Here is a 20658-nt window from a genome sequence, read left to right on the forward strand (position 1 = left end):
GAATCTGGAAAGCAACTTCAAGATCAAAACTTCCCTTAATTGGAGGAATATATCATCTTGCAAATGACTTGGTGGTAACCTGGATGAATCCTTTTTACAATCCAGGTACTGATGCCAACATTGTCTCCCATGAACATCACAACAGTAGGTGGAAGGGAGCACAAGTGTGGAAAACAATCTGCTGAAGTGGCGTTACAGCCCCATGAAAACAGCTAGCCGAACAGGAGTCTAGCCTGAGCTCATCATATCAGATAAATTCGTGCTTCTTCTTATTAGGGAATTAAAATAATTATTTACATACTTAAATGAAATCATATATGGCCCAAGTGAAATTTAGAATACAGCAGAAGACACGGTTTCTTGGGCCTGTTTTCTGTGGCCGGAAACTGGTTAAAACATTGGCTATGGCTTTGGTCTTCAGAGTTTTTAAAAATAAGGCAATTAAATGATTTCCTGAGATGCATATGAACGTGAGTATTGATTACACCTCTGAGGATACCTGCATATCGTCTCTGTGTTTCAGTAACCCTCAAGTTCAGGCTCTAGATGTGTATTGTTCACAACTGAGGAAAACCATTAACTCAAAGTGTGTTTGTGCTCAGGGCAGATACAGAATTTATCTTAAATGGCCCCCTAATTCCTAACCCGTGTGCTGCTATATCAGATATTTCTTTTCTTGTGTTTTTCCATTTGTATAATCTTTCAAGTTGCAAATGGCTTTTTAAATTCCCTTTTTTGTTGTTTTAGAATTCATGTCTTTTATTTTCTCCTACACATTGGCTTTGAATATGTTTATGAAATTTTTTGAGTGTCAGAGTTACATGAGATGGTTATTAATAAAGTTCTTGACGGGCAGAGATAACTTCTCTACCTGAAAACTCCACAAGAAGTCCAAACTTCGAACAATTCATGGAAGCTATCAATAATTTTATCATAGGAACTGTCTTCATATAAGCAAAATCATGGTGAGTACTTATTCCTGTAATGTAAAATAGTCCAGTTATTATTTTAATCATCCTGCTTCTGTAGGTATCTCCATAATTCAGCATAAATGGACTTGGTTTGTTAAGAAATAATGGCAGCCTCTAATAAATATCTTCTTTGTTGACTATTGTCTTCATAGCCAATAAATAACTGGTTCAGATACTGCTTCACCCAGCCCTCACAGCACTCCTTAGGGGACCACTGTTTCAGGTTTTACTATTGCTAAAATATTGATTTCCTAGTCGGCATTCTGATGTGAATCCACAAAACTTCTTGAAGGTAATGATGCTGGTTTTTTAATCTCGAAAATTTATGGGGCTGCATGTAAGTGAGATATCAACTTTTGAACCTATATTCATGTATAGATTTTTAGCTCAGCTTGCCCCTTAAAACTGAATATCACTAGATAACCCAGAGTATTGACTGAATCTAAATGATGGGTTCTCAGGAAGAGGTATAAGGCTCATTTCTCTTCATTGACTGTGAATTGAAGTGGGTACCATGAGTATGCAGGACTCCAAATAACAATAACAATATTAATAGCTACTAACATTTATTGAGGACTCATTATAGATTAGCTCTTAATGCTCAAACAACCATAGGAGTTAGGTTATGTTATTATTCTGATTTTACAGATGAGAAAATAATATTTATGAAGGTCAAGAAACTTCTCCAAGTTCAAAGAATGAGGCAGGGGCAGCCATGGCATTTAAACCTAGGTACTTGGATCCCAGAACCTATGTTCTTAACCACTCTGTCTTCTTAACAGCTAACCCTTTTTGTGAAATAGGACCCAGAGGTCCTCAAAGAACAATTCACTTGCTTGGAATAAAGGAGCATTTATTTTGTGTTCTTCACCCTAGTATAGGAGTCTGAGCTGAGCCTCATTCCAGGAACCATGTCAGCAGGACCTTTCTCTTTGGGTCAGATGGAGGAGGAATAAGTTTTATGGAGTTCCACTTTCAGAAACAAAAGCAGAACAGGGCAGCAATGGAGTTTCCAGTAACCAACTCAGTTTGGCCAGGATATTAGGAATTATAGGATGGGACCATATTGTCTGAACTTGCTAACATTTCTGAAATTCTATAATTTCCCATGTTTCTTGTTTTTAGTATTTCCTATTTTTTATGGCTATTGGTAGTAAAATCCTTAATATTGAGAGGATTTAATTTTGGAGTAGGGCTTGAGTTTGATAGAAAAGACTATTTTTTGGAGGAGGGGCTGGGTCACACTTATGCACAGCATTACTAACAACTCAAATTTTTACTCTTAAAATAGAAAAGGCAAAAACAGTAGTCTAATAAATGGTTGATTTCACCCCGTGGGCATCCTTGTTTCCTTTGATTCTTTCTAGCCCTCTTTCTTCCAGGAAAAGCGAAACAGCACGTTCTCCAGGGGTTTGCTGTGTAGGGTATGGTAGTAAGTTCCCTGAGAGCAAGTGGACTCAATGAATGCCATTAATTGCCCTGAGTTTCTTTTGCTTCTGTAGATTTTATGGAATTCCTACTCTGTTTCTATATTCATGCAAAACGCTTTACCCTTTTACTTAAATCCCTGTGTAAGAGCCAGCAGAATCTTAGGAAAGGTCAGGCTGGAAAAATTAGATGTGGCGTCAGAGAACAGTGTGATCAAATAAACCATACAGAATATTGCATTTTCATACTAGTACTTACTAGTTCAGTATTACGTAGTGGAAAGTGAAGGAGCTTTTTTTTAATGTTTTTTTCCCCCCAGTATCTCCTAAAAAAACATAACCTTCTCCCCCTCAAACCAAAACAAGCAAACTAACAACAAACTGAGGAATACAAAGATCTGATGTATGCAATGGGAGAATGTTCCCTAATCTGTAGCAGGTTATATATACAGTGGGCTGTCCACAAAGAAGGAGTCATCTCAGGGTATAAAGTATGATTTTTCACACTGAATATAATCACCCAAGGGATATATCTTTAAAAACTTTCAGAGGATTGCAAGAAACCGGCAGGCAACATTTTCAACCTTTTTGATGCCAGTGAGGAAGAGGATCTAGCTGTAATCTTAACTCTGAAAGGGATACAAAGACAACTTTGTAATAAGCTTCTTTCCTTCCTCCCAAACTAGTCATTTTCTGTTCAAGGTTGATCCTGTGTCTTCAAAGTCCAAACTAATCTAGAAAGTTACAGTCTAGCCCCAGTGGCTTCCCTCACCTATCTTCTCCCTGGCGTCACCCTCTAATGATTGACCTAAAGCAGGGGTCAGCAAATGCATCTTGTGGGCCAAATCTGGCCCACCACCTGCTTTTGTATTTGGCCTGCCATCTGTTTTTGTATGACTTGCAGCTAAGAATGGTTTTTACATTTTTAAACGGTTGAAAAAAGAATCAAGGGATTTTTTTAGTGACACGTGGACATTATATAAAATTCCAATTTTAGTGACCATAAATAAAGTTTTATTGGAACATAGCCATGCCCATTTGTGTTATGTATTATCTCTGCTTTCACGCTACAATGGAAGACTTGAGTAGTGGTGACAGAAACTTTATGCAGCTTGCAAAGCCAAAAATATTTACTATCTGGTTCTTTACAGAAGAAGCTCGCAGACCTGTGCCCTAAAGCACTATTTGCCACCACTGCAAAGGCTTTGAAACAACTGCAACCAATTTGACCACTGTAAGAATCGTTTGGCTTGCTTTGATCCAGTAGGTGCAGCCCCAGTTGAAGTGCTTCAGAACCGCTCGAGGAGCATACCATTCTGGAAGAAAAGGTCTGCAGGCTTTTCAGAAACAGAGCAGGAATTCCAGATCTAGGGGGATGCTTATGCCTTATTAAAGCCATTTTAATAAATTTTCCCCTCCCCTCTGCCCAAACAGGGCTGCAGTGTAAGGCTGTAACAGTAATGTCCTGCACAACTTCAGGTTATGTCACTCATAAAGACTGTGATGTGAATGGTGTTCTCTTGAGTCCTACACTGTAATGGCTGTCCTCCTAAAATCTGAGAGAAGAAATATCTGTAAATTAGGAGTGGAGTAGTGAGTGGACGTGTTAGTTTGAGTCTTAAGACAAGTAGGTACCAATACAGAATTAGATGTGCGAGAAATTTGTTGATGAAAACACCTGGGAAGGGGCAGGAATTGGTAGAAAGATGATTCATTTGAGATGAATGTCTGACTCCTGTGAATGGAGACAGGGACAGAAAGAGGATCAGGAAAGAGAGCCTCAGATGCTAGTGAGCCTAGAAAGTCTTACCCGTGAGGATAAGGGTTTTCCTTTTATGGGAGTCCCTCCCTTATAAGTCCCTGGGCTGATTTCCCCTTTTTTACTCAATCATCATTTAGGAGCAACCTGGAGAGAATATGACCTCACCAAGAATACCACAGTGGATCCAAAGGTTTTCAAAGTGGATTCAAGGTGTCTTAACTAGAAGCTGTGTACATTCCTCAGGGCACACTTTATCTTGAAGGGAGATCTGAGCAACCTATGCCCATGGCCACCACAGCAATTGTGAATGAAGTGTGTGTGTGTGTGTCTCTTGGAGAATGGAGGGTTAGTTGCAGGGAAGAGATGTGAAGCCACAGCCTGGAGTGCCCCTGGTTCGGTTCCATTAGCCTGCAAATAAAGTATGTCATCTGCAACCATTATATAGAGTCTTTGTGCCCCGGCATTGCAGAAGGTCTAATAGCTGCAGTCACTTCTAATCAGGAGATACTGATAAAGTCATTCATACTTCCTGTAAAGTCCCTAATTATACCAATATTGTTCCAAATTTTCCACATCTAACCCTTGATTTCCCAAATTCATTTTCCCACAACCCCTTTCTCACAACCCCTTTCCCTTTGGGGAAATCAAAAGGTACTTCCCGTAGGCTGGTCAAAGATCTTTTTAAGCCTCACACGGCCCACAACACCCCCTTATGTGGGAGGGAAATACTGCTTTTTCCAAGCACAGGCATTTTTATGATATATTTTTATCCTTATACAATCTTGAGAGGTAAAAAGGATAGGTATTATTTTACTCATTCTACAAATGAGAGTTCTAAGGCTCAGAAATTAAATAATTTTCTAGAGTCAGAACTCAGGTGTTTTGCTCCTGGTCCTTTACCCCTTTCATGGGACCAAGCAGTCATCTGTGGAAATAAGCCCCTTGCCAGGTGATGAGAGCAACATGTCAGGGTTTGTGCTGACCTGTGGTCTCTAACTGGAAAGATATCCCAGTGTAATGCTTTCTTTCCGAGGAAGCTTCGTTATGTTGGTCTGTAAAGTCACCTAAAACTATAGCCATATGTGCTTTACTTCAAAGTTACAAAGATAGAATTCCTAGAAAAAGAATGTCATACCAGCAAAGAACAAATATGGTGCAAAAGTGTGCCCCACCCCCAGAAATTTATCCTTCAAGACAGAAAATAGAAAGAATAAAAATATGATGAAATGGTATAACTGAGTAACAATTTAAGGAAAAAAATAAAGCTGACTCCTTAAACAAAATATAGAGGGAGCAAAGATTTACATGTGAAAAATAAAACCATAAAATACTAGATTAAAATATAGGAGAATAATTGTATAGCTCTGGGCAGAGGAGGTTCTTTCTATGCATGATAAATAACCCAGAAGCAAATACTGATGGAGTAAGATTGTCTATTGAACCACTGTTTCTCTGATTCCATTGTTGCCAAATAATCACGATTCATGTTTCCATGTAGTTGTAAATATTGGTTGAGCATTTACTTTCATTGTGATAAATATTTTAAGTGAATTTCTTCATTTATTTATCACAATAACCTCATGGCAATTACCCTATTACTGCACCAACTACCCTGATTTGGACACTATGGCATAGAGGGTTTAATTGATCAGAATCCTGCCGTCAGTGACTGGCAGATAAGATGTGAAGGCCAGGCCTACCTGAGGCCAAGTCTCCTGTTCTTTTCCACCAGGTTAATTTTCCTGTAGGAGAATGTGCTGAAAGATTGTGCTGAATTCCTGATTCACTCAAAAATTAGATTTCTTATGGCAAACTAATAAACAGGCATTTCCTTTATTATCTTCTCAGGTTCAATCAACATAAGCTCAAGTCCAGTTAAGGAATCAGCTTTATTATTAAGCCCAGTCAATGCTAGGTACACAGACGGAACTAATGCTCTCAGCTTGCAAAGATGTGGCTCAGGACTCAAGACGAAGAAAATTGTTGAAGGAAATGACTATATGGCCCAGAGTTGCTATCTTGCCTCTCCTGATGACAAATTTATGTTATCTTTTCTACTATTAATACTTTAAAAAGTAGAGTAGTACTTTCTTTAAAAAAAAAAAAAAAGACTTTCTAAAAGAGCAGTTTTAGGTTCATAGCAAAATTGAGCAGCATGATACAGATTTCCCAGAGACCCCTGACTCCACATGTGCATAGCCTCCCTCATGGTCAGTCTCCCCCACCAGAGTGGTACGTTTGTTACAACTGATGAACCTACATCGACACATCATTATCACCCAAATTCCACAGATTACATTAGAGTTCACTCTTGGTGTTGTACATTTGTATTAGTCCATTTTATGTCACTGTAAAGAAATTCCTGAGGCTGGGTGATTTCTAAAGAAAAAAAAAAATCTATTTTGACTCATGTTTTTGCAGGCCATGCAGGAAGCATGGTGCCAGCATCCGCTTCTAGTGAGGGCCTCAGGAAGCTTTATAGTTATGGTGGAAGGCAAACGGGGGCCAGCATGTCACATGAAGAGAGTGGAAGCAAGAGAGAGAGCAAGCGAGGACGTGCCACACTCTTATACAAGATCTTGCGTGAACCAACAGAGTGAGGACTCACTGTTTACCACGAGGATGGCACCAAGATGTTCATGAGGGATCTGCCCCCATGACCCAAATACCTCCTACCAGGCCCTACCTCCAATATTGGGGATTACATTTCAAAATGAGATTTGGAGGGGACGAACATCCAAACCATATCAACACTCTATGAGTTTGGACAAATATATAAATGACATGGATCCACCAATACGGTATTATATAGAATAATTTCACTGCCATAAAAATCCTCTGTGCTCTGGCTAGTCTTCTCTCTCCCATCCTCTAGCAACTACTCATCTTTTTACTCTTTCCGTAGTTTTATCTTTTACAGAATGTCATATAGTTAGAATCACATAGTATGCAGCCTTTTCATATTGGTTTCTTTCATTTAATAATATGCATTAAATTTTCCTTTAGGTGTTTTCATGGTTTGATAGCTCATTTCATTTTAGCACTGAAAAATACCCCATTGTCTGGATGTACTACAGTTTACCCATTCACCTGCTGAAAAATATCTTGGTTGCTTTCAGGTTTCAGCAATTATGAATAAAGTTGCGATAAACATCCATGTACAGGTCTTTATGTGAACATGGTTTTCAACTTGATTAGTGTTTTTAAACGGACAAACGCACAGCAGATAAAACATAACATGGCTAGCAGAGATGAGGTTGCTAATCTGATTGTAAAAGCCCTTATAGTGAAGTAAATTTCTGGCTTCAAAAGGGTCATAATATTAGCTGAATGTCCCTGTGCTTATTATTATTTTTTTTTTTTTGAGACGGAGTCTCCCTCTGTCGCCCAGGCTGGAGTGCAGTGGCGCGATCTCCGCTCACTGCAAGCTCCGCCTCCCGGGTTTACGCCATTCTCCTGCCTCAGCCTCCCGAGTAGCTGGGACTACAGGCGCCCGCCACCTCGCCCGGCTAATTTTTTTGTATTTTTAGTAGAGACGGGGTTTCATTGTGTTAGCCAGGATGGTCTCGATCTCCTGACCTCGTGATCCGCCCGTCTCGGCCTCCCAAAGTGCTGGGATTACAGGCTTGAGCCACCGCGCCCGGCCCCCTGTGCTTATTTTAACATGGCATTACACAGTGCACATGCATAAAATTGGTTGATTGGAGAAAATTAACATGAAATTAAGCTTGAAGTTTGATGACCCTCCAAAAGAGAACTTAAAGGCAGATTTGGTGTGCCCCAAAACCATTGTTTTTTGGTGATTTGACAGTGTTGACCTAAGTCAATTCAGAGCTTTAGATGACACACCGTATTCTGACAATTTACTACACACTGCATTGTGGTTGTTTGTCACAGCTTTCTGAAATCAATAAATATAGCACTGGCAAATGTTTCTGGCAGGGGAATTGTTTTCAGTAAATTCTAGAAGGGCAGCTGCTGAGTGGCAAGAAGGAAGCCAGAACTGGAGTGTTGCCATTGACCTTAGAAAAGCGTCAATTTCCAAGCCCTGATCCTGACCATAAAGAATGTTTGCTGCACAAACAGTGAATTGATTAATATGTTGAGAGAAGGGGTAATTTTGAAATATCTAGCTAGAAGGTTCCTAGAAGGTACTGAGACAAAATAAGTGTACCTTTTACCAAGTATGCAATAAATGATATTACTGGTTAGTGATTACAGAATGTTAAAAACATGGCTTGTGTTCTCTGCAGTTTTTCTAGCACATTGACTTGCTGAAAGAGAAGGTTTCATGCTCTGTCTCCTTCCATAGACACTCACTTCCTAACCCTGTAAAATCTGGCTTCTGCCCTACCATGCTACTGACAGTGTCCTCAAGTTACCGTCCAAATGTCATATTCCACGTTTCCTTTTTTTTTTTTTTTTTCTGCTCCTCTCCTTAACCTCTGTCATTTGATAACGTTTACCACTCATTTTCTGAGTGTCTCTTGCCTCAGGTTTCGTGATGTGATATCCTGCTATTTCTATCCCTCAGTTATACCTGTCTCTTCCATGAATTTATTTTCTGCCTCATATCTCCTACGTGTGGCTGTCTGCCCAGGTTTTAGACTTGGTGCTCATCTTTTCTCTCTGCACCCTCTGCCTCTTCAGTCTCATAGTCCCCTGTGGCTCTAACCTCACACTAGTGAAGGTCTTTTGAGCCTGGGTCTCCAGCCTCCTAAATTCCTGCTGCACTTCCTGGTACAACACCCTGCCAGAGCCTTCCCATGGACAGTCCACCCTGTTCTGTTATTGGTTTCCCATTTTAATTTCACTTCTTAGCTCCCAAGTTAAATGTCCTGTTAGTTTATCAACATGTCAGCCTTTCTTCTCCCAGCCACCTCCTCTATACCTGACTTTCATGTTTTTACTAGAGGTCCTGCTTAAGCAGCTCATGCTACAATCAGGAGTAACAAGTGCCTAATTTGCCTTTTCAAATACCATGTGAGCAGCTAAAATAACCAAATAAACATGGAAGCAGCTATATAAAGCCTCGGGGGTGTCAGTTTGCATCCTCCGATTTAGAGAATAAAAAGAGGAATTTTTGCTTATTTTATTGTAGAGGCACGAGGCCAACCCTAATCTAATTTGGGGGCATTAAACCATCCTCCGAAAAGTCTCTGCAATGCCAAAGAAGATCCCAGAAATTATGATTGATACACAAGGTGGTACCAGGGCTTGGATATTTTAAGACATATGCTTTATTTGAGGACTCCTTTATAAGGTTGTCCCATTCACAACTTGTCTGTCAGTTTCTTTTTAGTTCTTACATTTTTTACTTTATTTCTAGTTATCAAATGTCCTTGGAAAGATCTATAAAAATATTGAAAATAAGGTAGGCCTGTGAAGGTGGGATTTGGGGTGGTGGTAATCAATGGTAGATGACATAGTGAGAATTGCTCATCTTTGGGCTGGAATGAGACAAGGTCAGGCCACGGCAGGTGTCTATCACTGCCCAAGGTCCCAGGTGAGGAGCAAAGAGTATAGATTGTATAGAGAAGAGCCTGTGTTCTGGCAAAAGCAGCTGGCTGGCCAGTTTTGAGCACAGCTATGGGAAAGATTTCTGCTTCACGTCATCGGTATATGAGTCCCAAAATAGTTTTGGGGATATTTATATGAAAGGAAGTCTGAGGATACATGGAGGTTTAGATTAGGTAAATAACCTTGGAAATACCATACTTCATTCAAATTAAGAAATAATAAATGCTGTGACTTAATGAACATATCTCATAAATTTTAAGAAACACTTAAATTTCAGAGATGTTCAATTGTTTTTTTAAAAAAGTTAAGTCTAGGAATTGATGGAATATAGTTAAAGCAGTTGATCAAGAAAAAAACAAAAGGAGACTATGCTAAAGAGAAATTTCTTTTTAACTCCCTGCCACTTCAGGTGGGCAGCTAAGATGAAACAGTACGTGGAAAATCTACCATTCATGAAAGGTGACATTCTTTGGTTGATACCATGAGTTAACTGAATCTTCCATCACCTGTGATTTTGAGGCAACTTCTAATCTTAAAATATAAGAGAAACTGTTTTTTCCTAGGGAGAACAAATGAAAGTGTATCAGAATATAACTTTGTTCCTTGATATTTTAAAGAATTTACATTTCTTTAAAAAATTAAGAGACGGTTCAACAGGAGACCTTTACAAGTGCAGTCCATAAACTATCAGTTAGCAACATGCTTCTACTTTCAGCTGCGACTCAATAAGAAGCTGCTCCCTCAGTGGGTATAATCTGGGAAGGGTGTTCTTTCCACACCTCTTGACAAAACAGAAGTCACACCATATGGTGATTTCCATGAATTTGACTGATTTCAAGCCAAGGTGATAGTAATTTCCCACTGGGCTAGGTTAGAGCGAATACTGCCTCCGATCAGGCACATACATGAGCAGTCAATAGACAAAGTCTGCTTCTAAATTAGAAATACATGTGAGTTTTCAAAGCTGTTTTTCTGACTTATGTGTCTGCACCTGATTTCCATGGTCCTTGATTACAGCGGCTCTCTGACAAATCCTTCCAAACGCTTCCAGTGCTAAGTTGCAAATGATTTGGGTGACACCTGGGTTTGGGCGCCCGCATTGAGAATGAGTGCTCAGGAGATCAAGGGTGCACCTTGGTCTGGACACTGTCAGGTCCAGCACAGTTCAGCAGTCTCATTTTTGAACCATTCCTGGACTATTCACTAGATTCTCTAAAAGAGAAGTTTGAGGAGCTTTCTACCAAGAGAATGGTGAGGGGATTAGTTAATAACTCATATCTTTCCTTCCAATTGCCAGTAAAATCTAAAGTACCCTTTTTGGTGCAGACGTACCTTCCCCTGTTAAGTCTCTTACTTCGTGAAGAAGAAATGAGCAGCAACTAGGGGGATGACTTGTTTTGACAACATCAAAGTAAGTGAAGAAAAAAGCGAATCTTTTTTTCTCTAAGTGACACACATCATAAAATTATAATCTTGTACTTTTGGTTTTGGTGTTATAAGCCCAGGAGAGATGCTTTTATTGAAAATGTAATTCCTGAACACTTGATATTAGATATCAGATAGCAACATTTTGCTTTATGGTATTTTGCTAAGCTATGGTTTCCAGAGTCACTTAAGTATATTTTTTCCCCCAAATTCTACTGGATAAAAATGAGGATTACAATGCCAACATTCAATTCCATTTTTATACAAGTGTCCTTAATGTCTCTGATATGTACCACTGCCATACTTATGTTTGAGGACTGAAAATATAAATGAAACTGAATTCTTAAGAAGTTGCTTTGATCAAATTTTTATACTCTAAACCAGTAGTGATAAAGCAATATAAAAACTGCACACGGTTTCAACCTTCTCCTGTTTACTAATAAAAGCAGCATTTTTATGCAATCAAGCTTTTGTGTTCTGAGGTGAACATAATATAATGATTGCATTTGCATTTTCAAGTATCGATCATGTTAGCATCTTTTGTAGCACACCTGTGAAATTTATACTTTGGAAAAATTGCTTTGCAACATGAGCAGACTCCATGATAGTTTAGTTGTCTTAGGGTAGCATTATAGAGTTGTGGTTTAGAGCACAGGTAGGCTTTGGAGTCAGACAAAACTGGGCGAAATCTCAGCTTTGCCACATCAGCTGTGTGACCCTGAACACATAAATTAACCTTTCTTAACCTCAGTTTCCCCATCTGTGGAATGGAGTTGATAGTAATGCCTACTTATAGGACAGTTTGGTGATTAGATGAGAAAATACATGTAAAGCACTTAGCGTAGAAACATGGACTCGATGATACTAACTGCCATTCAGTTTGTGATAGTGGTGCTTCTGATGGGGTCATCATAATATGACTAGTACAAAAGTCAGACTGGTTGTCTCTGACCCATATACGGGGGGAGACTTAAACGTGTGGAGGGAAATGGTCTATGGTATGGGAGAGAAGAGATAGCAAGGAGGAGGTTTTCCACATATGTAGACTTGGATTTGTGCTGTAGCATCAGAGTAAAAGGTTTGTCTTGCAAAATAAGGAAGATGGAAAAGAGAAAAGGAAAGAGATTGTTCCCGGATGACACACTGCAAACAAAACTGAGAGAGACGGGACATTGGTTACAGCGTTTTCAGTCTCAGTATGAATTTCAGGATCCTGCATGAGAAATTCATGTGGGGACTTGTGGTTTATTTAGGCTAAACCATCTTTGACAATGTATTTTTTAACAGGCATTTTTTCTCTTTTCTTACTTGCAAAAAACAACATAAATTGTTACCCCTTCAGCAAACCTAGCTTCATGGGAGGACCGAGGTCACTGGTGGTTTTGATTCCCACTCTGTTTCCTCAAGTATAAAAATAAGGAGTCAATCACAGAAGTTCTTTATTTTGGGGGTTCTTAATCTTGGCAATATCATAGACTACTTTAAAAATTTGATAAAGTTTGAGTTCTCTCACCCCAGAAAAAACTGCAAACATACAACTGTAAATATGATTTTGTGTACAACTATGGGAGTCCCAGGTTCTGATAAAGCCCACTCAACAGACTCTGGGTTAAGAGCCCCTGATAGGGTTATTCCTAGTCGTTTCTCTTAGTCTACTCTTTCAAATACTCTCACCTCATATCTTCAGGATTGTGAGAGTGAGGGAAAGAGTTAATGTTGTGAATACATTTTTTTTCTTGCCTAAAATTGGTCTAGACTTGCTTAAGGGGATAGGTATGTGGGATTTGCCAGGAAAGATGGAAATATACTCTGACTAGGCTAGAGTGTCAAGTGGACTTGATAATGAGCTTTGCAAGGATCTCTTGGACCTCATTCTGCCTATGCATCTCCTTGCTCACTCAGCTGCAGCCACCCTGGTCTCACTGAAAAAGCTCTCACATGCCAAGCAAACTCCAGCCTCACGGCCTTTGCCCTTGCTGTGCCCTCTGCCTGGAAAGCCCATCCTTCCTACAACTCCTATACATAATTCAGGCCTTAGCTCCAATATACCTTCTCAGAGAGAGTGTCTCTGGTCATCCCATCTAAAAGAGTAGCAGTCACTCTCCGTGCTCTTTCTTGCTTGTTTTTTTTTTCCTCCAAACTTTATCACTACCAGACATTGTTAGGCTATATCTATTTGTTCACTTTTTTTCACTGTCCTACTACAGTGTTCTTCTCACCCAAAATCTACAAGCAGCCAAAATCCACTCCTTATGGTTCCCAAATAGTCTACCAACTTCATGTTTCATTTTCATGTTTTGCAGAATATTTTCTCACCCTCCAATCATAACTGCACCACCCATGTTTTCTTCCACAGAGGAAAATTTTACTCATACTTGAAGGTTCACTTGAAATGTCACCCTCTCTTCTTAGCTTTCCTTGAATTCTTCCCCAGCCATTGCCATGGCAGAAATCAATTTAAATTTTGTCTTACTCCATACTTTTATAAATAGTATTAAAATAAAATCCAGCATATCACATGGTATCATAAGTATCTACATGCATTTCTGTATGCCCTGCCAGGCTGTGAGCTTCTTGAGGGCAGGCACTGAGTGTTTCTGAGGCTCCTGTGCCTTGCGTGGGACATGGCTCGTTGTAGGCCACAGAGAGAAGTTAGGCTTGAATGGAACTGGAAAACTGACAGGTTCTTCAGGCAGAAGTGTTTGGGAAGAGCCATCTAAATAGAGTGAACAACACAGGCAAAGACACTGAGATGTGGAAGAAATGACTTTTGGGAGCTAATTGTTGGGAAATGGATTTATTAGGGGTAGTGTGAGATGAAGTGGCCGGACAGTAAAGTTGGGTGCTGTATTAGTCTGTTTTCACACTGCTGATAAAGACATTTGTGAGACTGGGCAATTTACAAAAGAAAGAGATTTATTGGACTTACAGTTTCACATGGCTGGGGAGTCCTCCCAATCAAGGTGGAAGGCAAGGAGGAGCAAGTTACATCTTATGTGGACGGCAGCAGGCAAAGAGAGAGAGCTTGTGCAGGGAAACTCATACTTATAATACTATCAGTCAGATCTCATGAGGCTTAGTCACTGTCACGAGAACAGCATGGGAAAGACCTGCCCCCATGATTCAGTTACTTCCCACTGGGTCCCTCCTACAACATGGGAGTATTCAAGATGAGATTTGCACAGCCAAACCATAAAAGGTGCCTATCACCAAGAGCCTATGTACCGTGTGTAAGGGAAATGGCTGCACTTTAGTCACAAGTAGGCCGAGGCAGCCTTCTGGAGCCTCATGATTCAGTGGGTTTGGAGTGCAAGTGCACAACCCCACACATTATGTAACCACGCCATGTGAGGTGCGTTAGGTGATCACCCATGTGAGCTCATGCTTGGCTCAGAGCCACTCTTGTCTGTAAAAGGTATAATTACCCTGCTAACACTGTACATACAGCTTGCTCACACCCAGAGGGAGAGTAAAGCCATGTTGAAACTGCCTATGATTCCTCGAGTGTTTTTCTAGCTACCAACCACTTGCCCACTGATTCCCCTTGGTCTTCAGTTGTAACCTGAAAATTGGCATCATGAACAGAATCCCAAAGTGAGTGCACCTTTGGTCCCCACTGATTTGGCCATGTGGATGGGCTCCATTGGAAACCTGGGCAGTGGTACATGGGTCCCCCGCGAGCATGGTGCTGAAGCAGCTGGAAGTACAGAGCACTGAGAAGGAGTGAGCCTTTGCTGGCAGAGTTGGATGGGCATTTTGATTGCACTATGAGAGTACACACCCAGTCCCTGAGGGATGTAGCGCAGTAAGGGCCCTCCAGGCACAGGTAGGGTGCCTGGAGGCCTGGCTACACAGCTCAGAAAAAGAGTTAGAAGCTTCTGTGAATGGTGACCTCCAGACACAGGTGGGACACCTGAAGACCTGGCTAAAGAGCTTGGAAAAGGAATTAGAGGCTGCTGTAAATGCAGGCCTGGGTCCGTCATCTTGGCTGGAGACCCCCACTGGGTCTGATACTGAGGAGGAAGAACCCCTGTTGCAGGTTTGCCCAGTGGTCTGTCAGAAGGTAGATCATGAACAGCCACTGGGGCTCGAAGGGCAGGCTCAGGGATCCCCCCCGACCATATGCAACATACTTCATATACTGCCTATATCCCAACTGAGTTGTGGGAATTAGGCAAGCAGTGCAGTCAACTTCTAGGAGAACGTCTCCCCACCTGGATGCTTCATTTGTGGGATGAGGGAGCAGATAGTATCTCCTGTGCTGCCTCTGAGATGGAAAAGCTGGCCTCTATCATAACCCACCCCTCCCTCTGTCAGTGGTTGCAGGTGAGCAGGTGGTTGTCACAAGAGCAACATGACCACACCCTGATTGAGTGGCAATGGGCAGCCATATGGACTGTGAGGAATGACGCTGGTGAAATACCCAAAACTGAGAGTAAATGGCAGTCGTATACCAATTTGGTGCAAGTCATCTGGGAAATGGGTATGCAGCAGGCTACTATGTTTTACCCGAATACCTGGGGGCCAGATGATGAACATTTCACATCCCATGTGAGGGATCTTGTGTTGCGTTCTGCACTCCCCCGTGCCTTTTGTTCCCTATCTGCTGTCCTCACCCCAAATGTGGGGCACCACATACATGAAGTGCCCACTGCTATGGCGGCTCTTGGGGAAGCAGAAGGCTGTTGGTGGGACTGAGGGGTCTATGCCATAAGGAAGGGGAAGATGCACTGCCCTCAGGCCCCCCCATGGGAGAAAAGGGGGCCCCAGTGAGTGACATGCTCGCAGATGTGGATAGATTTGATTTTGGCCAGGGCTGAATGAGAGAAAAATCGAAAAGCAGCCCAGTAAAGTACTCTTAACTTTGTGGAGACAGTTGTCTCCGGAGCAGCAATTCCAGAAAAAGCCCAAGGGGGAGAAGAACATTGCTGTGCAACTGGGTCCCACCTGGGTGCTTCAGCTCAAAGACTACTTGCTACAACCAGGTGGAAATGTAGAGCCTTTTCTGTTTGATTAGGGAACTGGCTGAGGTGCCCAGCTTGGAGGGACACCAGACAACTAGAAGCCACATGCGGAATTAGTGATCCACTGGTACCCCACCAATGTACAGCGGATGCTGATGCTGGTGGATACTAGTGCAGCTTGCAGCCTTGTTTATGGAAACCCAGTTAAGTTTCTGGGCAAACCTGCTTACATTGACAGTTATGGAGGCTGGTGAGTGAAAGTGAAACCTATATCTCTGCATCTTGGCAATGGCCATTTGGCTCCCCATTTATATATTGTGTATGTCTCTCTCATACCAGAATACAGTCTGTGAGTGGACGTTTTACATGGTCTGGTGTTACAAACCGCAGCCAGGAAATTCAGACTCCGAGTGCATTTGGTGAAGCTGGTGCTGTGTGTACATACACATCACCAGCCTCAGGTCCTGCCACAACCCCGACAGGTTACTTCCACCCGTCAATACCATTTGCCGAGTGGGCATACAGAGATAACTGAGACAATTAAAACACTGGAGGAAGTGCAGATAGTGCGCGACACCCATACCCACTACAGTTCTCCAGCATGGCCTGTTAGAAGGCCTGATAGAACTTGGCAGATGGTGGTGGACTATCGGGAATGGAATAAAGTAACACCACCTTTGCCTTTGCCTGCAACTATACCATCAATCATGGATTTGATGGACTGTTTGATGACAGAACTGGGACAGTACAACTATGTAATGGACTTGGCCAATGATTTTTCTCCATGGACATGACTCCAGAGAGCCAGGAACAGTTTGCCTTTACATAGGAAGACAATGGACTTTTACAGTGTTGCCACAGGGCTATGTGCACAGCCCCACCATATATTGTGGTCTAGTTGCCATGGATTTAGCCACCTGGCACTGTCCAGAAGGGGTCTGCCTATTCCATTATATTGATGATATTACGTTAACCTCTGATTCTCTCACAGATTTATAAGTGGTGGCACCCCTCCTGCACAAACATTTGGCAGCATGTGATTGGACTGTCAATGAATCCAAGGTCCAAAGACCTGGATTATCTGCCAAATTCTTGGGAGTTACCTGATCAGGTAAGACAAAGGTCATCCCAGAGGCTATCGTTGATAAGATTCAGGCATATCCCCAGCCCACCATGGTGCAGCAGCTGCAAACTTTTGTGGACCTCCTAGGATATTTGTGGGCATTTGTCTCCCATTTAGCTCAAATGATAAAACTGTTGCATTGGTTAACAAAGAAGGGAGCCACCCAGGATTGGGATAATGCAGCCGAGACCACCTCCCTGGCAGCCAAGCAGGCTATTCAGCAGGCACAAGCCCTATGGGTAGTTGACCAGGGGTGTCCGTTTGAGCGGGATGTGCATGTGACCACGGATGGTTTTGGTTGGGACCTGTGGCAGCACATGGAGTGCTTAAAAATGCCAGTAGGCTTTTGGTCCCAACTGTGGAAAGGAGCTGAGCTCTGGTATTCCTTGACAGAGAAACAGCTAGCAGCTGTATATGCCACCCTTCAGGCTTGTGACAGTGTGACAGGATGAGCTGCAGTCATCGTGCAGATGACTTACCCAATAGCAGGATGGGTGCATTCATAGGTAATGACTTTCCAAACTGGGACGGCACAGACATCCACTTTGGCGAAGTGGGCCGCCTACTTGGAGCAGCAAAGTACGCTGAGTACAAGTCCTTTAGTAGCAGAGTTGCGAGAGGTCTTGGGACCTGTAGTCCTAATGCAAGATAAGGCCATGGGGTCTGAGATACCCCAGAACCTGAGCTTTCACTATTTAAGGAAGGGCGTACCCCTAGTCCCGATGGGGCATGGTACACAGATGGGTCCAGCTGAGGTGCTACTGCTGCCTGGACTGCTGTTACAGTGCAACCTAGAACTGATACCATATGGTTTGAAACTGGGTATGGACAAAGTAGCCAATGAGCTGAACTTAGAGCAGTATGAATGGTGATCACCAAGGAGGTGACACCTATGGTAATCTGTACCAATAGTGGGGTGGTCTAACGAGGCTTAGCCATGTGGTTAACTACCTGGAAAATACAGAAGTGGCTAGTCGGCCACTGACCCATTTGGAGCCAAGCCATGTGGTAAGACCTTTGGGAAATGGGTCATCAGAAAGAGGTAACTATTTATCACATGTCAGACCGTATGCCTTTGGCCACCCCTGTCAATGATGAGGCAGATGCCTTGGCCAAGGTTTGATGATTAGAGTTGGCACCTACACGAGATGTGCCCATGTGGCTACACCGGAAACTGGGACATGCAGGGGGTAAACTGATGCAACAGTTCAGTAAGCACTGGGGTCTGTCCCTGCCCATGCAAGACATTTGGGAGGCTCGTCAGAAATGTCCGGCATGTGCTCACGCATACCCTAAACAGAGGCAGCTGCCCAGTGTTACACAACAAGTAACAATAGGACAAGTGCCCTTGGCCAGGTGGCAGATAGACTACATTGGGTCACTGCTGACATCGCAAAAGTATACACATGTGCTAACAGTGGTGGGCACAGCCACAGGCCTGTTGTTCACCTAGGCTTGAAGTGTGGCTGACCAACAGAACACCATCTGGGTCCTGAAATATCTATGTGCCCTATATGGTCACCCTCTGGCCATTGAGAGTGATAGGAGAACACATTTCACTGGACAACAGGTACAACGATGGGCACAAAAAATGAATATAAAGTGGGGATTCCATGGGCCATACAACCTGCAAGCTGCGGATATGATTGAGTGATATAATGGGCTCTTAAAGAATGGGTTACACTTGCATGTCACACCCCCATCTTTGTGGGGCTGGGGTTCCAGGCTAGACCTGGTGCTCTACACCTTGAATGAATGGCCACAGAAAGGCGGCCCAGCCCCATGGAGGATTTGTTACACTGGGCTGCTGCCCCCATTCCGTTGCAGATACATACCAGAGATGATCTCCTTCGACCAGGTATGGGGATGAAAGGTAACCTGTTTTTGCCTGCTCCAATTCCTCTGAAGGCAGGGGAACAGAAAACCTGGCTGTGGCCATGGACCTTCCAAGCCCCCTACTACCGGTGGATGGCCATTGTAGCTCCCTGGGGGGAGGGCGTACAGTGACTTGCATGTCACTCTGTGGGTGTTCAATACATGGCTCCTGCAGTTGGCTGTTCATAGGGGAATGGCTATGAAGGAACCCTTCTCCGGGGGACATATGTCCTGTCTGTATGGCCTATTATGAGCTCCCCCATGACTTTGGCATGGATACAGACTCAAAGGAACCCTGGGGAGTTGAGAAGTTGTGGTACCATCGCCCAGGGCAAAAGCCCTTGGCGGCTGCATTGTTATCCAGGGATGAAAGGTTAGCCTGTATTTCACCTGAGGGATGTGATTTTCCTGTTAGTACCTGTGCCTCCTCTGTCATTTTGACCATAGGTTAACATGCTCCAACTGCATTGCGAACTGGGCCCACACCTATGCTGCAGTGACCAATGTTTCCGACTGTTGGATCTGCACCACCCTTCCAGCAGCAGCTGTGGATGGCTTGTCTTGGCACATACATTCAGCATCTGCAGAGAACTGGACATAACCAGAGACCTGGGGACCCATGGTGGTTCCCTGGAACACAACACAGCAAGCTTTGGACAAAGGACACTGCAAGTCCCACAGCACACTCACCCCCTGGCTGGCCTGTGGTGTTTATGATAAATGGGGCTGTGTGGATGGTTAATACTGAGTGTCAACTTTATTAGATTGAAGGATACAAAGTATTAATCCTGGGTGTGTCTCTGTGGGTGTTGCTAAAGGAGGTTAACATTTCAGTTGGTGGTCTGGGGAAGGCGAATCCACCCTTAATCTGGCGGGCACAATCTAATCAGCTTCCAGTGAATATAAAGCAGGCAGAAAAACATGAAAAAGAGAGACAGGTCTAGTCTCCCAGCCTACATCTTTCTCCTGTGCTGAATGCTTCCTGGCCTTGAACACTGGACTCCAAGTTCTTCAGTTTTGGGACTTGGACTGGCTCTCCTCGCTCCTCAGGGTTGCAGGCAGCCTATTGTGGGACCTTGTGATCATGTAAGTTAATACTTAAACTCATATATATATGTGTATATATATCCTATATATCCAAGATATACATATATCCTTATATCCAAGATATACATATATATCCTATATATCCAAGATATATGTATATGTTTGTCCCTCTAAGAGAACTCTGACTAATACAAACTGACTATATATATCTTATATATCCAAGATATATATATATATCTTATATATCCAAGATATATATATATCTTATATATATCTTATATATCCAAGATATATATATATATCTATATCTTATATATCCAAGATATATATATATATATATATATATATATATCTGTGCCTCTAAGAGAACCCTGACTAATACAGGCTGACTAGTGGGGTAACATGTAGTACCCCTGGTCCAGGTGCCATGATGCATAGAGCAACATTGGGGTAACACCACTATAGGATGGGTACCTGTCACGGCCTGTACAAACATAACACGTGTCACCACACCAAAGGTATGGTGGAACAAGTAGCCCCACCA

Source organism: Macaca nemestrina, chromosome 5 (assembly GCF_043159975.1).
Source record: "Macaca nemestrina isolate mMacNem1 chromosome 5, mMacNem.hap1, whole genome shotgun sequence".
Taxonomy (NCBI): Eukaryota; Metazoa; Chordata; class Mammalia; order Primates; family Cercopithecidae; genus Macaca; species Macaca nemestrina.